The sequence below is a fragment of the Acomys russatus genome, chromosome X, assembly GCF_903995435.1.
Source record: "Acomys russatus chromosome X, mAcoRus1.1, whole genome shotgun sequence".
NCBI lineage: Eukaryota > Metazoa > Chordata > Mammalia > Rodentia > Muridae > Acomys > Acomys russatus.
In genome coordinates, this window is record NC_067169.1 from 47,001,139 (window position 1) to 47,022,197 (window position 21,059).

At 42.0% G+C, this 21,059-nt stretch overlaps 1 protein-coding gene, 1 non-coding gene and 1 pseudogene across 6 annotated transcripts in view; 2 read left to right on the forward strand and 1 right to left on the reverse strand.

Moving 5' to 3' along the window:
* The window catches only part of Zc3h12b (zinc finger CCCH-type containing 12B), a 200,487-nt gene that overhangs the window by 116,567 nt on the left and 62,861 nt on the right, over positions 1 to 21,059 (forward strand). The gene's annotated exons all lie outside the window — the stretch shown is intronic.
* LOC127184603 (ribonuclease SLFN12-like) lies at positions 921 to 1,882 on the reverse strand (annotated as a pseudogene).
* On the forward strand, positions 5,863 to 5,994 carry LOC127186062 (small nucleolar RNA SNORA17). The gene has a single exon (XR_007830314.1). It is a non-coding gene; the product is annotated as a small nucleolar RNA SNORA17 (small nucleolar RNA).

Consider the following 21,059-nt stretch of genomic DNA (forward strand, 5'->3'; position numbering starts at 1 on the left):
CTACACCTATGTCAGGGTATAAGGACAAATGTTTATATGTTGTCATTAGGGATTATGCTGGCTTAGTAAATTAGTGGTCATAGATTCTCCAATAACCATGATATCACTAGCACTGATAGTTACCTAGTTTTCCAGTACTAGGCATGGTCTCCCTCTTGTTGAAGGGGTCTTAATTCCAATTAGAGAGATGTTGTTTACCACCAAGGTGCCACTACTACACCTGTCTCTCCAACATGACTACCCAAATGTTATCTGGACATGGACGACACCAAAGAACATGCCAAACTGGATGTGGAAAAGCCTACAAGGCCTCAATCACACACACACACACACACACACACACACACACACACACACACACACAAACCGTAGGTAACTGAGTAAAGCGAGGAATGGGAGAGGTGGTCTTTCCCAAGGAGGAGCACACCACAAAGAACATGCAAGTTTGGCTGGAGAGATGGCTCAATGGTTAAGAGCATAGGCTGCTCTTCTAGAGGACCTGTGTTCAATTCCCAGCACTCACATAGCAGCTCACAACTGTCTGTAACTCCTGTTCCAGGAGATCCAACACCCTCACACAGACATACATGCAGTCAAAACACCATTAAAGAGGAGGAGGACGAGGAGGAGGAAGACAGGGATCAGAGGAGGAAAGAAGCAGAGCTACCACGATGGGTTAGCGTGGAAAGAAGACAGAGCCAGATCAGAGTGGATGGAGGAAACAGACCAAGAATAACAGTTAAATCCAGAAAAAAATGCAGGCTGTTTACAAAATGAATTTGTGAAGAGTCTGAGGAAGCTCACATTTTCAGAGATTATATAATTTTCTGATTCTAGTTTCACATGAGACTTCCCCATCCTAAAACCATTACAGTAACAGCTAATACACTTTTCATAGGGAATCTTCTAGGTGGGTAGAGAAAAGAACTATGGATTGTATCTAGCAGAGGTCAGTAAACTAGCTTTTAACATCTGAGGACTTTTGAGGATGCCAGGTCTCACAAAGCAATCTTCCAACTTCCCTTAGCCAAAGGTAAACTTGTTTCATAATCTTCCTTCCTCAACCGGCTGTGGAATCCATCCAGAGCTTGACTCATTGTAGTAAACATCTTTACGCAGCTGTCTTCAACATGCCAGGACTCAGGCTCTGCAACGAACACTGCACAACAGAATCTATCCACTCTGGGAGCACAGGCATATGACCACACAGCCCCAGACTTTTTCACTTGGATGAATTTGCATGTGGACTTATGTTCTCCTTCTCCTCACAGGAGTGAATGACAGGCTATCAGACATACTTTTCTATTTCACTCGCTAGATGCACAAGATTGCTCTTCTCTGTCTCAAAACCAAATACTTGCTGGTTTTTCCCATCCAAACTAATGAGCAAATATCCCTTATCAATATGTGCAAATGCAGAAACAGTTCAAGGGGGAAAATGTCTAAAACCTTTTCTTTAGGGAACAATTTAACTTCAGCATGTGCGGATTTAGTGAAACAGAATGTCTCCCTAGTAGGACAACCATGCCTTGTTAAATAAGACATGATATGCATTTAGTAATTCAGTTCAGACAATGTTTCCCTGCGAACTTTGTCTGGACTCTGAAGTCTCTTCAGAATACTTCACAGCTTTGAGGATCTGCACTGCAGCAGGTGTTTTCATTTCAACTGAGGACAAGAGGCTTCTCATGTACAAGTTGGTTTTCAAGGTGGTGATATGCTGACCTAGGTGATTTGGCTTCCTTGGTTTCACAAAAGCTAAAAAGTACCATCTGCACTGCATGAAGTCTAAGTGTTCATGAACAAATGGCAGGATACCAGGGAAAGAATTTTCCAAGTCCAGTCCTATCCCATCTCTGGTGAAGCTGTAGTTTAAAATTCTTAAATTTTTATTTAAGTAATTTATTCAGATTACATCTCAGTTGTTATCTCCTCTCCTGTATCTTCCCATTCCCCCTCCCTCCCTCTTTCATTCTATTTCCCTCCCCTAGGTCCCCCACATTAAGATCACAGCCTATCAGGTCTCATTCTGGTAGCCTGCTTACCCTTCCTCTGAGTGCCACCAGGTCTCCCCACCAAGGAGAAATAATCAAATAGGGGGCACCAGAGTTCATGTCAGAGTCAGTCTCCACTCTCCACACAACTGTGGAGAATGTGGTGTTCATTGGCTAGATCTGAATAGGGATTCAATGTTTACTACATGTATTGTCCTTGGTTGGTACAGAAGTTTGAGCTGACCTGCCTGGATCCAGATCTGCCAGCCTTAATGGTCTTCTTGTAGGTTTCTAGGACCCTCTGGATCCTTCTATTTCCCCATTCTTCCTTACCTCTCTCACCTAGAGTCCCAATAGGAAGTCCCAGTATCTACCCCAATCTCCTGCTCAATCAAGACTTTCGTGAGACATCTTTGTTGGGATAGTGTCCAATTATAAGTGAATATATACCATGTGTATTTTTCTGGGTCTGGGTTAACTCACTCAGAATGATCATTTCTAGTTCTATCAATTTGCCTGCAAATTTCAGGATGTCCTTGTTTTTAATAGCTGAGGAGTATTCCATAGTGTAAATGTACCACAGTTTCTTTATCCAGTCTTCAACTGAGGGGCATTTAGGTTATTTCCAGGTTCTGGCTATTACGAATAAGGCTGCTATGAACATGGTTGTGCATATGTCCTTGTGTGGCGGAGCATCTTTTGGGTATATTCCAAGGAGTGGAATAGCTGGGTCTTGAGGTAGCCCTATTCCCAGTTTTCTCAGAAAGTGCCAGATTTATTTGCAAAGTGGTTGTTCAGGTTTGTGCTCCCATATCCCATAAGCAATGAAGGAGTGTTCCCCTTTCTCCACATCCTTGCCAGCATGTGCTGTCCCTTGAGTATTTGATCTTAGCCATTCTTATGGTTATATGATAGAAGGATGTTGAGCATTTCTTTAAGTGTTTCTCAGCCATTTGATATCCCTCTGTTGAGAATGCTCTGTTTAGTTTTGAGCCCCATTTCTTAAATGGGTTATTTAGTTTAGTGGTGTTTAATTTCTTGAGCTCTCTATTTATTTTGGATATTAGTCCTTTGTCAGATGTAGGGTTGGTGAAGATCTTTTCCCAGTCTGTAGGCTGTCACTTTATTCTGTTGACAGTGTCTTCTGCCTTGCAGTAGCTTCTCAGCCCTATGAGGTCCCATTTATTAATTGTTGACCTTAGAACCTGGGCTGTTGGAGTTCTGTTCAGGATGATGTCTCCTGCACCAGTGCGTTCCAGGATCTTCTCCACTTTTTCTTCTAACAGATTTAGTGTCTCTGGTTTTATGTGAAGGTCTTTAACCCATTTGGACTTCAGTTTTGTGCAGTGTGATAAATATGGATCTATTTGCTGAGGTGTGTTTCATTAGTTCCTGCCTCACAAATATGTCTGTCAGATATATTGGGCCAGAAGCCTGAAGATGATGCTCCAACATTATAGAGAGTTTTGGGTGACTGCTCAGGCAGAAAACTGTCTCTGTCACTTTTTCATGTGGAAGCTGCTCACCTGCACTTCTGGTTTACTCAGGTAATTAAGTTTTATTCCTTCTCAAGTCTCTGATGGGGTTGAAAACCAGATAGTTAAGTCTTACAGTTAAGCTTAGTAGGTTAGGGGTTAAGATGTTTTTAGGTCTAGATAGCTGTTTTAAGGTGATAGAGATGAGATATGATAGATATTGATTTACATTCAGAGTTTTAGACTCACCAATATAGGAAAAATTTTTTCTTCAAGGTTGCCAAATACAAATAGCCAAAACACTATGAATGTAACATTTATATAATTCCTGATTGTTTTGTGGTTCTTCTTTCTGTATGTAGCTTATTTTATTTATGTGCAATAATATAAATGTACATGTAGAAAAAGAAATATAATAAAAAATTTAAAAGAAGAAATGAAATAAAGCCAGGTATGGTGGCACACACTTTTAATCCCAGAACTGGGAAGTCAGAGGCAGGTGGATCTCTGAGTTCAAGGCCAGCCTGGTCTACAAAGCCCAGGACATCCAGAGCTACACAGAGAAACCCTATTGTCTTGGAAAAACCAAGGTGGGAGGGAGGGAAAAGAAAAAGAAATAATACTAACCTCTCAATCTAAGCCTCATTTCCTGACACTATTAATTACTGCATTAAGAACTGCACGGTAGTTGCAAACATACTGACCGAAAGGTGAAAGTATATGAAAGAATTACCCTATGGGTCATTTTCTTAGAGCAAAATGATCTCAAGAAGGCTTCCTTTATTTTTACATAGTTTAAATGGATGGATGGATGGATGGATGGATGGATGATACCCATATTCTCTTTCTCTCAGCTATTCTCTCATTCCCACTGAGCACCTTTTCCCTTCCTTCCTTCTTTTCTTTCTTCCTTCCTTCCTTCCTTCCTTTCTTTCTTAATCCATACTTCTTCCAAAGTGTCCCCTCTTTATTTTCAGGCCTTTTAGTGATCAACTGAGTTTAATTAGGATTCCTTGCAGGAACATAGGTTAGGGAGTATTTTTCATAATATGGCCAATGAAGCACTGGCTACAACACAAAGGATAATGACTCCCCTCTTCCTGGTAACCATTAACTTGCTATGGCTCCTTGGGGAGTAGTGGAACCATCCAAGATACTCATTCAAGAGGCCTAAGATCTGTACATAAGATTGGACACATCAGGAAGAAGGATTCTTAAGAATTTATTTCACTTATTTTTTTGTTCAGGAAAGTATGGGGCAGAAGTTATACAACAAAGCTTTTACAGGTTCATCAAGTTCAGGCACTGTAAAAGAATAGAAAAGGAATTGAACTATATAAAAGGGATCCAAGGCTCTGGTGCTGAGTCACACTGCAGTCTGATTGTATGATTCAATTCCCTCTTCTCTCTTGACCTTAAGATTTTACTCTGCACGGTTGTAAAGGGACTGGATTATATCCAGGTTCTACTGAAACACGGAAACTTCTGTTTGTATTGTTAAAGTATGGTAAAGAGTTTCCATTCCACAAGGTTTAAAATAAATTATTTTCATAATGTATTTTAATAAACATACTATCTGCTTTATTGTTAGAAAAATGAGCATGGTCTTTTGCAGTTTTGAACTGTTTTAAAGATAGCAGTTCATTTCTGTTTCATAATAGTATTTTCTTATCCCCACATAATCAGATAAAACTGAGGCTCAAGGATGCACAAAGGTTGACACAGAATCATATAGCTCGTGCATGATGGAGTTAGAATCTGACTCCAGTCTACCTGTGATTTTCCTCTAAAGCAAGATGCCTATATGATTTTATTCAGGCTAGAAAGTAAGTGGACCTTATCAGAAAAACAGAATAAAAAGGAAGAGTTCTCCCCCTTTTTTCATTTCTAAAATACGTTAAAAGTAAAGAATAAGGGACTGGAGATATGGCTCAGAGGTTAAGGGCACCAACTGATCCTCCAGAGTTCCGGAGTTCAGTTATCAGCATCCACATGGTGGCTCACAACCATCTAGAATGTGATCTGATGCCCTCTTCTGGTATGCAGATGTGCATGCAGCAGAGCACTGTATATATAATAAATAAGTCTTTCTTAAAGCAAAGTATAAGGACCAATTTCTATACTATTTTAAAAATTGTCTTCATATTTGAGCCTGAAGCCATGAAACAGTACAAATAAGTACATAGTAAAATGTTATGGATCTTTTAGATTCCTATGAGTTATAATTTGAAAACTTTAAGATTATTTTAATAAAGTGAATACTTAACAAATATAATATCTAGTGCAATGAGCTTGAATCACACATTAGAAATGGAAACAACAAATAATGGCATGTAAAGATGTTCAAACACTTTAAAATCATCTGAAAATATCACATTAAATTATAACATTCCCCTGCCCCTAAAAGCTTTGTAGATGTGGCTGCTGTGCCACATGTACATCAGTAGGTGGCAACCTGGAAAGGGGTTATGTCTATGCTAAGTGTTCTAACCTATAAACATCTGAATGATTAATAACCTAACATTCTATGAAAAAAAGTGAGCCTGAGATTGTGAGCCACCATTCTGGTGCCAAGGGCCTCAGATAGGGAGCTAGGCTGAGACAATCACCAGTGTGGTGCTGTGCAAGCCCAACGTCTCCTAGGACACTGGGACCAAGCTGGAAACTAGAAGAACCCCACCCAGTGAAGGAGAGATAAACCTGTTTTTTAGGATCCCAAGTGCAGTATTGGAATGGTATCGTGAGAGAACAAGTGAGGTTAATCCACTAGAAGACTGACCACATCGTGCAGGAGCTTGATTGTTGCCAGCTAAAAAGATCCCATGAACAGACTCTGGGAGGAGATATATAAATGAGCCCAGAACTGGAGGCGGGGCTTTTTGGAGACTTGGGATAGATTTGGTTGTTCATTGCTGTACTTCGAGATGCTCCTAGAGAGAACCACTCGAGGAAAGGCTTTGGGGCTCCAGTTCCTGCTGAAGTTCTGGGTTCTGGCTACTCTAGGTTCTAGCAGAAGAAATCCTGCTGATTGTGCCAGGAGAATCACTCCTCAGAACTGATATCTTTACAGTTTTGTTATTGTGTCTATTAATCCTCATTCTCTATTGTTATGGTTAGTTAGGTTATAAGTGACATATGCTTGGTCACTAAATTGTTAATAAAATATATTGGTTAAGAAAATTGAGCACAAGCCGGGCGTGGTGGTGCACGCCTTTAATCCCAGCACTCGGGAGGCAGAGGCAGGCGGATCGCTGTGAGTTCGAGGCCAGCCTGGTCTACAAAGTGAGTCCAGGATGGCCAAGGCTACACAGAGAAACCCTGTCTCGAAAAAACAAAAAAAAAAAAAAAAAAAAGAAAGAAAGAAAATTGAGCATACAACCCAGGACTGAGAGCCCAGGGCAGGAATGATGTTAAGACAGACAACCCTGACATGGGGCCACTCCGGTGAGCCAAAGTCCAAGATGACCATCAGACTGGTGCCATGGAGCCTGGACAGGGAGCTAACCTGAGACTACCAATAGTTGGGTGCCATACAGGCCTGGTGGGGCAGACCATGCCTGAGACGGCCCCTGCCCGGTGCTGTGATTCATGAGAGGGACATAGCACTTCTGAGACAACCCCAGACACCCAGAGACCCTAGGGGCCACTAAGAGGAGCAAGTAAGTGGTAGAAAATTGTAAGAGAAAGAGAAAACAGAAGAATGTGGGCACAATAATGAGAGGCAGAACTGGAGACTCAAGGGTAGTGAAGAACAGCCTGATGTGGGTAGCTGGTGGTGCCACATGTGACCATGGTAGAGTCCTAGCCACTAAGAGCCATGTCTGGGTCCATGCCCTGCAGCAATAGGGGACTGTTATCACCAAAAGCCAGGAGGATGTCCTTGGTCTAGGCTGTCATGCAGGGACATGTTGGCCTTCACCTGAGCATCATGGGAGATCTGGCCCTGAGAACACAAGAAAAGGAGAACTGGCCCCACTCCTTGCCAACTGCATTCCAGGAGTTGCAGGAGAACTTGCCCCCCTTTGTGATAAGAGCATGGGAGAGCTGAACCCACCACTTGTCTGCCATGTGGTGACATAGACGAGGTAGAGATGACCACCGCCACACTCCTTGCCACCTATGGCAGGCAGGAGAGTTCTCCCCAATGTCATCAGAGTGGGGAAGCTGGTTCTGACCCTCACCTGCTGCAGCACTCAGGATAACAGGCCCTGCACCTCACCTGGGCAACACAGTAGAGCTGGCCCTGGATGTGGAATTTGGGGTGAGCTAGCCCCGCTGACATGAGTGTGGGAGAGCTGGCCCTGTCTTTTGTCTGCTGAGTCATGGCACATAGAAATGTCCTCCTCCTCTCACTTGTCCTTCACTATCTGTGGTCGGCAGAAGAGCTGGCCCTGTAGTCATGAGAATGGGAGAACTGGCCATGTCCCTCACCAGCTGCAACATTCAGGACAGCAGGCCTTGAACCTCACCTGGACAGCATGGTAGAGCTGGCCCTGGTAGCAGGTTTGCTCCTGAACCAGCCCCAAGGTTGTGAGAGCAAGAAAGCCAGCCAGCCAACCAGCTCAGATACCTCTCAGGCCCAGATAAAGGACTTTTAATTGGTCCACCCCAACATCTACCCCATCAATGTGTGTGAGGGGCTTGTCCTACAGATCCACAGCTGCAGGATCTCCATGACACAGGGCAACAACAGGATATCCAAGAGGAGTCCCAGTGAGGATCCAATATTGATAGTGTACTAGAACCCAAAGGCCTCGAACCAGACTCATTGCAATGAACATTTGCAAGCAAAGAAGTGTGGACAAAAGGGAATACTGTGGAACACTGTAACACACTATAGCTTCCACAATGAGATTTTTTCTTCTCTGTTGAGGGGAGGGGGAGAAAAATGAGATTGGGGTACATCATGTGACATTCACAACCAATAAAAAGTTCATTTTTTAAAAAAATTATAGCTTTCTAGCCAGGTGTGGTAGTGCACACCTTTAATTCTGTTTGAATATTTGGCCCTTTCCCTGCTCCAGTAGCTGAAAATCTCCCTCAGTCTCTCTCAATTTTTTAATCAAAAAATGAAGTTTACATAGTGACACATGCTTATAATCCCAGCAATTGGGAGGCAAAGACAGGCAGGTCTCTGTGAGTTCGAGGCCATCCTGGTCTACAAAGTGAGTCCAGGACAGCCAGGGCTACACAGAGAAACCATGTCTCAGAAAAGATATATATTTTCCATTGCAGTCACCTCGGTGATTTGATAGGGGAGATGAAAAAGAAGAGTGCTCCCTGGGGAAGGAAATGGTAGATAAATGCAGGAAAAAGGAGATGGAGTTGTTTACTGCTGTAAAGGTGATAAGACCTGAGAGAATAGAGTAATAAATGAGGCAGACTAAAGTTTCATGCAATAGCCAACTTACTTCACAGCATCAGGCAATTTATACTGTGAGGATTAAGAGAAGTCACATGAGTAAAATGTACAATCACAAGGGCAAGCTGCATGTATCAGGCAAGCCACGCAGCCAAATAAACATGTTTTCCCCCATAGAGGTATATAAACAAATAGCAATACCTAGTTGTGATGAATAATCTGAAGGAAACTTCTATCTGCTACACGGGAGGAGCATAAATACACATTCCAAGAACAATTCCATGTTTTTGAAAAAATTAGGTCACAGTACTTGTGTCTTGGTTTCTTGGAGACTTCTCACAAGTACTCAGAAATCTCTTCAAAGGACCTCATTCTTGGACCATGTTCTGACACTGGATAAAATAACAATATGAATGGCTGAAAAGCCACAAGGAATCATACTACTAACCATTTACCTTAAAAATTTATAATGCATATCATTCAGTGTGTATATATGAAATTTCAATGAACTTTTCTCATCTGAGCTGATGTTGCTCTCTTTAAGAACTAAAGATCATCTAATAAAAACCCCAATACCAATCATAAGAGTCCTCTTTAGAGTTGTTGGTTAGGCCTGACAAAGAGACTCTCAAAATATACAGCCTATATTCTATTGCCTTTGGCTATACCCCAGAAGTGGAAGAAAAGTTCCTTTTGTGGAAGACACAATGCACTCCAGAAACAGAGCCTAGAAACCCTGAGATGAAACTGACCTGAAAGCTCCCTTTCTGAGGAATATCTTTCCAAAAGATATTATGTAATCTTCTAAAGGAAGGAGGTAACCAACAGTAGTACCTAGCTGTAATACTTATGAACCACTAAATGATCAACACAGCACAATAACTCTACAGGTACAGTAGTGGCAGTTATACCTTGGAAGTAACCAGTATCTCTCTAATTGGAATTAAAAACCACTTAACAAGAGGGATATTATACCTGGTACTAGAAAACTATCAGTGCTAGTGATATCATGGATATTGGAGAATCTACAACAACTAATTTACTAAACCAGCATAATCTCTAATGACAATCTATAAACATTTGTCCTTATACCCAGAGATAGGTGTATATTCCTGGGTTTCTTCCATTGCCTCTTTATAGGCCTTCAGAGGTTGAAGAGTTTTATTGATTTCCTTCATCTGGTTGTTTGTATTTTCCTGAATTTTTCCAGTGCCTCTCTATAGGCCTCTTTTATGTCTTCCACCTGCTTGGCTGCGTCTTCCTGCATTTGATTACGAATTGTATTTGTTTCCTCCATTATCATCCTCATTACTAAGTATTTGAGGTCATTTTCTTGTATTTCCATGTGTTTGAGTTCTCTGGGTTGTTTTCTTTGGGATAGCTGGGATCTGGAGACACTATATTGTTTTGGGTTTTTTGCATATGATTTTACGCTGTCCTTTAGTCATCTTGCCATCCCTGTTTTGGGGAGGTAGCTTCCAGAGTTGGGTGGAGGGAGTCTCAGGATAGATTCACTGTTTTCTCACAATTTCCCTAGACCAGAAGCTCTGATGCTTCACTGGTCTGGATGTCAGGAGGCCAGCCCTGCAGTTTGGGTCTCTCACAGCCAGTGATCCCCAGCTCCCCTGTACTGTGGGTCCTGTAATTGTCCTGGGTCTCAGAATGTGTGCTGGGTCAGGCCAAAGTGTCCACAGCGTTCTGGGTCCCCTTGTGGCACCAAAGATCTCCAGGGACTGAAACAGGTTGGATGGATGTGGTCTAATGGCCCCTCTGCTCCCTGTCTCCCTGAGATTTCCTTAGTCTCGGAGCCTTGATGCTCCGCTACTCTGTGGTTCCCAATATTGTTTTGGGGCCCAGACTGCTTGCAGAGTCCAGGTTAGTGTCACAGGGCCCAAACCACACACACACTGAGTCCAGTTCGCATCCCTGGACCCAAACAGGTCTCGCTGGCCTAATCCATGCACTTAGTCCAGTTAGCGCTGAGTCCAACCAGGGTCTCGGGCCCAAACCACACACTGAGAGCTCGCTGAGTCCAGCTAGAGTCTCAGGACCCGTACAGCATGCAGAGTCCAGCCAGAGTCTCAGGGCCAGGACCAAGCACCAAGCTCAGCTAGAGCCTCTGGTCCCAAACTGCGTGCAGAATTCAGCCAGGGACTCTGGGCCCAATCTGCACGCCAAGGTCAGCTAGTGTCGCGGGGCCCAAATCTTGCACTGAGTCCCCTCTCCCAGAGCAATACCCACCAGTCACGACACCAATCACCTCTGCCGGAGGGTTCCCAGCTGCAAACCTCAGCTGCCGCCACTGCCCCTCTGGTCCAAAAACATCTGCACTCCTCCTTTGTGCAGGGGTATGCAGGTTTTCTGTATTTTTGTCCTTGCGAACTGTGAAGTACTCCCACTGTAGTGGAGTGGCAAGCTTGGTGTTCCTGGTTAAGAATTCCGTGCAATTCCCTGAATCATTTACTGGAGCTTCTAAACACGGTCCAAGCTGTTCACTGCCATCTTGGATCTCCCCCTCAAGTTTATTTCTACAGAGCTATTTTTTTCTCTTACTTTAAATGAGAAAATTTGCAGTAACTAATGATTCCAAAAGCTTTCTGGTCTATGTTGCATTTCCTGTGTCTTTATGAACATGGTGGAAATTTTCACAAGATGTCAATGTATGTAGACTCAAACACCTAGTAGACAAAAATAAGGAAAGTAATATATAGTATACTATCTAAAGAACAAAAAAGTAGCCTTTTATAAGTACTTAATAATATGTGCCCAAAATAAATATGAAGTATAGTAAATGATTGTTTTTTAGTGGTTTGGAAGCCTTCAATGAATGCTAGGCAAACTATTAATACTTTTGTACAGTATCAGTGTATACTATTCTGATGAAAACAAAATATATATCAATAAAATTCAAAAATTACAAAGGAAATGAGTATAAAAGTTTGAACAACACAGATGAGTGATAAAACAAAATTAAAATTGGTATCTTAATGGTAATTAACTAAGGGAAAGCTTTTTGACACAGAGTTTAAAAGTGTAGACCAGGCTTGTCTTGAAATCATGGAAATAATACTGTATCAGACTCCTAGGGCTGGAATTACAACGATGAGCTACCACATCCAGATAAAAGAAAACTTTTCTTTTTTATTTATTATAATTTATTCCAATTACATCCGGATTGTTATCCTTCTGCTTGTATTTTCCCATTCCAACCCTTTCTCTCTCTTTTGTCCTATTCCCCTCCCCTAGACCTCTGAAAGAAGGGGATCTCCTCCCCCACCATATGACAACAGTCTATCAGGTCTCATCTGGATAGCCTGCATCCCTTTTGTCTGTGTGCCATCAGGGCCTACCCCCCACTTGATCAAGTTGGGGGCTCTACCAACTTGGAGAATGACTACCTCTGAACAGGGGGTCTAGGTTCACTGCATGCATTGTCCTTGGTTGGTGCAACAGTTTGTGTAGGCCCCCCTATATTGCATCCAGATCCGCTGGCCTTGATGGTCTCCTTGTAGGGTTCCTGAACCCTCTGGGTCTTTCCATCCCCCACCCACTCTTCCAAACAACCCTCAGCACTCTTCCCCGAGTCCAGGTGAGTGTCCCAGCACCTGTCCCAATCCCTGGCGGGATGAAGTCTCTCAGAGGACATCGATATTGGGCTAATATCCACTTATAAGTGTGTATGTACCATTTGTGTCTTTCTGGGCCTGGGTTAACTCACTCAGGATGATCATTTCTAGTTAATCCATTTGCCTTCAGATTTCAAGATTTCCTTGTATTTAATAGCTGAGTAGTATTCCATTGTGTAAATGCAGCAGTTTTTTAAAATCCATTCTTCAGTTGAGGGATATATAGATTGTTTCCAGATTCTGGCTATTATGAATAAGGAGCTGATATGCACACAGTTGAGCAAATGCCCTTGTATGACAGAACATCTTTCAGGTATATGCCTAGGAGTTGTATAGCTGAGTCTTGAGGTAACCCTATTCCCAATTTTCTGAGAAAACATCAGATTGATTTCCAAAGCAGTTGTACAAGTCTGCACTCCCAGCAGCAATGGAGGAGTGTTCCCCTTTCTCTGCATCCTTGCCAGCATGTGCTGTCACTTGAGATTTTGATCTTAGCCATTCTGAAGGGAGTAAGATGGAATCTCAGAGTCGTTTTGATTTGCATTCAGGGAGGGATGGTGGGACCAGGAGGAGATGAGGGAGCTGGCTAAGATCAAGACGTAAAATGAATAGATTAAAAATATCTAATCTTTCTTATATATATTTTATTTTATTACACATGTATAAAACAAACTACATACAGCAGGGAGAACCATGTGACAATCATGAGAATAATGAGTTCTACATATGTTACATTCATAGTGACTTGGCCATCTGCATTCGTCTCTTTTGAAGTAAGTGTTTTTACTGTCTTGTTGGGTCTAGGTTTCTGAATGAGATTCAATATCTATGTTATCTCAACTCTAATAGCTTAATTTCTTTATCTTTATCTAAAATGATCTTGTCCCCTAACCAGCTAAACTTGGTAATAGAACTATATTATCTTGTCTTCAGTGCCCCTCAGAGACATGAGAAGGAATAAAACTTAAATTCCTGAGTGAATCAGCAGTGCGGGTTAGCAGTTTCCAAAATGTACAAATTGACTTAAGACGAGTCACCCAATACATTTTATAATATTGGAGCCTCTTCTTCAGCTTTCTGGCCTAATATTTCTGCCAGACTTGTTAAATGCAGCACTGGAAACACTCAGGCTCCTTGGAGCTTCTCACACGCTGTTTGGATCTCCAGCAATTCCTGCTGAAAACCCACGTCATAGATTCTGAGTGTTAGTTCATGGTCTGAGCTGCACTATCCCTGGCACAAAATGATAATTTCCTATTGTGAGGGAGGCCATGTATTTCTGTAAGGGATTTTAAAAATGTTGAATGAAAACAGAAGAAGTTTATCTGTGAAGGAGGCTTTGAATGTGGATAAACATTGGTAACAAGGAGGCATCTGAGGCATGAGCCAAAGTGGTCTGAAACAATAGTGGATGGCTTGTGCCGCATAGTGAGAATCAGTTAGTACATTGAAGGGTCCATCTGGGAATTTTTGGAAGGCAGTAAGGACAGCCAAAAGCTATGCCTGCTGGTTGGTGGTTACTCCAGGTGTACCAAGAGAGTACCATATTCCAGCAGCAGATGTCCTGTAATGGCCCCTTTGTCAGAGAAAGCTTATATAGAATCTCACATAGAGTCACTATAGGTGGGAGATGTTTGTCTCTCCAAACTAGAGATGTCTGTAAAAGAAAGTTGAAACCATCCTGAGGTAGAAAAGGATATATACCATTAAGGTCTTGTTAGTGGGACTGAAGAGATGGCTCAGAGGTTAAGAGCACTGTCTACTCTTCCAGAGGTCCTGAGTTCAATTCCCAGCAACCACATGGTGGCTCACAACCATCTATGATGAGATCTGGTGCCCTCTTCTGGCTGGCAGGCATACATACAGGCAGAACATTGTATACATGATAGCAAACAAGTTTTTTTTTTTTTTCAGATCTTGTTAGTAAGTTCAGCTAACCTTGTTCTGTCTTGTTAAATAAAAATAATTCTATAATGCTTTGGGAATGTTGTCGCCATTGTTATTTAGCTGTGTTGGGAAGAAATGCCCCTTCTAGAATGTCTAAAGATGGAATTAATTGTCCAATGGCTAATGTAAGGAAAGAAGAATATTAAAGATAATAGAGGAGTAAATCTAAAGCATCTTGGAGAGAAAGTTATTTTTGTTTCAGGGCTTGAAGTATTATTTATAATTATTGTAACACAAGAAGAGTTAATGTAAACAATGAGATCAAGTCAATATCTCCTTTAAGAGTGGTAAAAGATGAGAAAGGGGCACATTGAGAGTTCCCAAGGAAGCTTGGAGCCAATTGATATTACGTAAAAGTTGTTGAAAAGAATTTAAAATTATCTCCTTTGGGGGGGGGGCAGATGATTGTATTCAGTGAACTTTAGTGGAAGACTGAGCAACAATATATCCAAGACAGCGGTATGGATCACTGTCGGTTTTGACTGCATTACAGTGCAAGCTATAAATGGCAGTTTTGTAGTGAAGTTTGTAAATCGTTTAAAACCATTGGATTGCTATCTATAGTAGAGGCGGCTAATAGGATATCCTCCATATAATAAGATACACAAGTACAAGGGCATTTTTGTCTAGTAGAGTGCATTGCCTTATTTATCCATCTTTGTCAGAAAGTGGAGCTGTTGTTCATACCCTGGGGAAAATATTTTGCATTGAAAATGAGATGTAAGTGCTTGATTACTGAGAATAGGCAGTGAAAAAACACTTTTTTAATCATCGAAGTGTAAAGTGATAGTAAAAAAAAAATCTTTTAAATCAATCACAATAATGTGGTAGCTTTGAGGACCATAGTAGGAGAGAGAACTCCACTCTGGAGGCCTCCAAGAGCCTGAAGACGAGCATTTGGGAGCAATTCAGAAGGATTCCTGGCACTGAAGAATGGTTCTATACAGCCGCCCTGAAGTTCTTAGGTTAGTTCAGGAAAGCTAATTATAGATAAGCCTGTCTTGAATTATTTTTAGTAATATTAATAGTAGTAAAATATTTTATTGTTTTAGAGTTTGAGATGGAGATGAAGGCATGCTGCAGAGGCCATAGGTGCAGTGTGACTGAAACCAGGCTGTGTGATCTTGCTGAGATACTGCAAGGTATTGCATTGGAGTTCCAATCTGGGAACATAGAGGCCTTTCTTGTATTGTTATATCATGCTTGGGGCTCACGTTCTCATTTTCCAATATTGCATTACCTTCATTCATTAGCAACTGTTGATTAACATTGGCTAGCCCAATGAAAACTTCTTTTACATTTTAGAGCATGGTTGGATTTTTTATTATTATTATTATACTGAAGTTTGTTTATTTACTGTGTTTTTGTTTGTTTTTAAATTCATTTATATTTTATTCACTTTACACCCTGGTCATAGCCCCATCCCTCCTCTCCTCCAATCCCAACTTCTGTCCTCTTCCCCCTCCCCTCCCTTATTCCGTAGAAAAAGGGAGCCCCCATCCCATCCACTGCAGCTCCACCAAGTCACATCAGGATTGAGTGTGTCCTCTTCCCTTGTGGCCTGGCAAGGCAGTCCCACCAGGGGGAAGGGTTTAAAAAAAATAGCTGGGAACAGAGTCCATATCAGAGACAGGCCCCACTCCTCTTACTAGAGGACCCACATGAAGCCTGAGCTGCCCATTGGCTACAGCCCTGTAAGGGACCTAGGTCCAGTTCATGCAAAGCCCTTTCTTGGTGCTTCAGTCTTGGCAAGCCCCTCTGGGCCCTGGTTAGTTGGCTCTGTTGGCTGTGCTTGTTTGACCATTAATCAATCAAGAACTGGCAACCTGCCAATACATGGCTTTGATGCTTCCTTTTCTGCATAACTGATCATAGGTATTTTTTAACACATTTACTGCCTTTGGTTCTGAGCAGCAATGGGCCAGCATTCATCTATCCACTCTGGGCGACATGGATTTTATTGAGCAATGCTGAGAATTGTTTTCATAAGGGCTTGTCAGTCAGAGGGCATCATTTCATATACCTTTGTAATAACATTTATTATTTCTCTGTGTGACAGCTCTGACTTTCCAGGTTTTGCTTTGTAGACCAAGCTGGCCTTGAACTCACAGAGATCCACCTGCCTCTACCTCCCAGGTGCTGAGATTAAAGGCCTGTGCCACCACACCCAGTAGACAAGTTGTTTTTATCTATATTCTTGATTCAATTTTGATAGGCAATGCATGTAGAAATCACTCCACTTCTAAATTTTTCAGTTTAACTTCCTAAGAATCTTTAATATATTCCTCATTAGCCCTCTTGATTTCACTGGAATCTCTTCAACTATTCCTATTTAATTTCTAATTTTATTATATTCATTTTCCCTTAATTTATTTTGGTTAGTTTGGCTAAAGATTTGCCAATCTTGCTTTTTTTTTTTTTTTAAGAAACGTTTTAAGGCTGGGGGTATATAATATTGGCAGTGTTCTAATTTAAGAATTGTGGGTACTCATTTGATACCTAAACCAATCAAAATACACAAAACATCTTTTTTGTGTCTGTTGGGTTTCAGACTCAGAACAAGTGGCCAAGTGCCTATATAACATATCAAAGGGGACCTGGCCTCCAGATACTCCCAGCATCCCCCAGTCCCTACCTGTTACAGGGTAAGGCTGACATACCTCATCCTTTATGGCTCTTCCCCATATAATCCAGACATTTTGTGTTCTCTCTCTCTCTCTCTCTCTCTCTCTCTCTCTCTCTCTCTCTCTCTCTCTCTCTCTCTCTCTCTCTCTCTCACTCTCTCTCTCTCTCTTGCTCTCTCTCTCTCTCTCTGCATTTTTCTCTCTCTGTGTGCACACTCTCTCTCTCTTTCTCTCTCAGCACCCCCACCCCATCTGCATGGTGATTTTCCTTGCCCTGTGTCTTGGAACTAGTAAACCCAATAAAAGCTTCCTCTGGCAAGAAACCTGCCTTTATACTTCTAATTTGACTTGAATTGGGTTATTCTATTGGTGAAGTAAATTTATTAGTGTCTTTATTTTAAGTCTCAATGTTATTAATTTATCTTTTGATATTATTAATTTGTAGCAATTTTAATTACAAATATAATTATATCACTTCCTTCTCTTTCTTCCATCTAGTTCCTTCCATGTCCGCTCCCTTCAACTCCTCCCAAGTTTTCCCACTCTTAAGTTGATAGCTGCTTTTCTTATATGCACAAATATATAAGAATAACATGCTGAGCTTGGCTTTTGGTTTTTGGTTTTTGGTGTGTGTGTGTGTGTGTGTTTGTGTGTGTGTGTGTGACTCTGTATGTGTGTCTCTGTGTGTGTATATCTGTGTGTGTGTGACTCTGCATGTGTGTGTGTGTCTGTGTGTGACTCTGTGTGTCTCTGTGTGTGTGACTCTGGGTGTGTGCATGTCTGTGTGTGACTCTGTATGTGTGTCTCTGTGTGACTGTGTGTGTGTGTGTGTGTGTGTGTGTGTGTGTGTGTTTACCTCCCATTCTTGGGAGAGGCAGATTCTCCCTCTCTCAGCAGTCATTAATTGCCTGTATTTTTGTCATGTTAGCATATCTATCAATATTGCTATTATTCAGGTTTTGTTTTGCAGCCAATTCTATGGGAAGTGGTCTCACAGCCAACTTCCTGGTATTCTGCCTCTTACAATCTTTCTGCTCTCTCTTCCCCAATGTTTCCTGGGGGCATATGCACTAACTTTTATGTAGGTGTGTTTGCTAGGCTCCCCACAGTCCACTGATCTCTGTATATTATCACTTATAGTTTTCTACATAGGTCTCTGCTTTGGTAGTGGATGGTAGTTTCGCTTATCTGTGAGTATGTGGATAAGATTTAGAATATAGTTAGAAAGCGTAATGGTCTAGCAAGATAACGGTAGATTCTCGTCTAAAACCCATGACAACACTATCCCCTTATAATTGTCTAAGTTCTTCGTACCAGATATTATTTCCTTGTTGTTGAATGGGACTTAAGTCCAATCAGAAAGCATGCTGGCTGGTAGTGGCGCACGACTTTAATCCCAGCACTTGGGAGGCAGAGGCAGTCCTTGATTGTCCTGGACTCACTCTGTAGACCAGACTGGCCTCGAATTCACAGCGATCCACCTGCCTCTGCCTCCCGAGTGCTGGGATTAAAGGTGTGTGCCACCACGGCCCGGTGAGTGCCACTGTTGTACTCTTGTGGCTATCTTGCCCTGCTGGTCCCTGTTGTGGTTCATAGCTGTTGCAGCTAGGTAGGACTATTCATCTCTTCCCTCCTTTGGCAGCTTGCACAGTACTTTCTTGTACTGTGGAATCTAGACCAGAAGAAGATCCAGCTTGAATAACCTCAGTTCTGTGTCCTAAGTGTGTAGTGTCCTCAGCAGAAGGCACTAAGCCAGAGAGGCGATGAAAGGCAACAGAAATAGCCTACATGATTTGGGAATCACTTAGACTACACTGTAAAGAATGTTTCTTGTGGCTGGTTTTTATCAGTTTATGGCACTTGTGGGGAACATTGTCAACCTAAGTGGCATAAATTTTTAAATCTATTTATCATAAGTCTGTCTGTCTGTCATCTATGTGTGTGTATATAAACATATGTGTATTTGTTTCGGCTAGTTTTATGTCAATTTGGCACACGATAGAGTCATCAGAGAGGAGGGAACCTCAGTTGAGAAAACCCTTCCATAGGATCAGGCTGTGTGCAAGCCTGAAGGACATTTCTTTAATTAGTGGTTGACTGGGCTTGTAGTCCTAGGTTGTATAAGAAAGAAAGCCAAGAAAACCAGCAAGCATCACCCTTCCACATCCTCTGCATCAGCTTCTGCTTCCAGGTTCCTGCCCTGTTTGAGTTCCGGCCCTGACTTCCTTCGATGATGAACACTAATATGTAAGCATAAGCTAAATAAATCATTTTCTCCCTAAGTTGCTTGGCACATCATCACAGCGATAAAAACCCTCACTAAGATAGTATTGCATGCAGTTTTGGATAAATATAAAATAATATAACTCCTTGAGGCTTATCAAACAACTGTGGCCCCTCCTCCCTCCTTCTTCTGTATTGAGCCCTATCCCAAGATGGAGCCTCCTCCCTGTTTTTTTTTGTTTTTTTTTTTTTTTATTTCTTCATATAACTTGTGACCCGCAAGTTCCCTCTCAAGCCCTATCATGGTCCATTTATAGTTTGCTTGCTTCTATTATTATTCCACGTTATATACTTAGATCTGAAGCCTTGGATCTAGACTCTGCAAACCAATGAGAGCATGTAGTGTCTGTCTTTCTAAGTTTGGGTTATCCCGCTCATTATAATTTTTTCTGGTTTTATCTTGTACTTATATTTTTCATATTTTCATTTTTCTTTATAGCTGATCCAAACAGTCACATATTGGAGGACATTTGGGTTATTTCCGTGCCTTAGCTGCTGTGAACAGGGGAATAATGGACATTGCTTTATCTGTGGAGTAGAACCTAAGTGTCTGGAGTAGGGTGTCCAGTCCTTTGGGCATAGCTCATGGAAATGTATACTTGGGTCATATGGTGGGTTTATTTTTAGTTTTTTGAAAATTGACCATGCTGATTTGTAGTGAAATACGTGTTTAAAAACACAGAAATGTTATGGGAAAACGTTTTTCTTTAATCCCAGGTATGGGATATGGGTCTGCTTCAAACTATCCATAGCAGCTGACTATGGTTTGCCTTGTGCTCTAGCAGGGGTGTGATTTTGCCAGCTGCATAAAGTTTCTGAGAGTGTGTGACATTTGGAATTCTGGGAACTCTTTATTGTTTTTTAATTATCTGTATTATCAGTACGGGCCTAATTATCTATATTATTAGTATGCTCGGCTAGCGATGAGTCATGACACTAACACTTGTTATATTTTAAAATAGCCTTAGTTAACCTGAGTCAGAGCAGATATCAGTCCTCTAAACTGCTTCTCATAGTGGGGCAGGTGTGGGATCCCTGCCCCAATCCCATGCCATCTGCTTCTAATAACTTCTATCAAGCTACCTCCCATCCATAATCCCAAATACTTGCTAATGTTCTTCATCTGGGCCAAATCTCCATCCATGCTGACCATGTGTTTCTCCTCCATCTAATCCATGGTGGCCTCTCTCTGCGCTCTCTCCTTGGAACCCTCTCTCTCTCTCTCTCTCTCTCTCTCTCTCTCTCTCTCTCTCTTCATCCCTCCCTCCCTCCCTCCATCCTTCCCCCTCTGGAAACCTTAGTCACACCTCTATCTCCTCTGTCCTGCCCAGGAGGGATGGCTTTTTTTAATCAAAAGGTGGGTCACAGAGACAGCAAGCAGTAAATAGCACCAAAATGCATTACACCACCCCCCAACAACACTTGAGATAATATAAATGTTAGACCCCAAAGGGGCCTGCAGCAGCTGCTACTCACCCTGGTACTGCTGCTCCTGCTGCTGGTGGTGGTAGTTGTTTGCCCTTGCTGCTGCTGCTGGTCATTGTTTGCCCCTGCTGCTGTTGCTCTTTGCTGGATTTCTGGTTGCTGGGTGGAGATATACTGGCACCGAATGTCAAACTCACCCCAAGGAACTTGATGCCCCTAATCAGCAGCAGTTGTCTAAGGATACCAATGCCCCCTTCCTCTTGATAACCTTCTTTCTCTTCTACCTAGTGTTGCGGGGGAGGGGCTGGAAGGGATAAGGATGG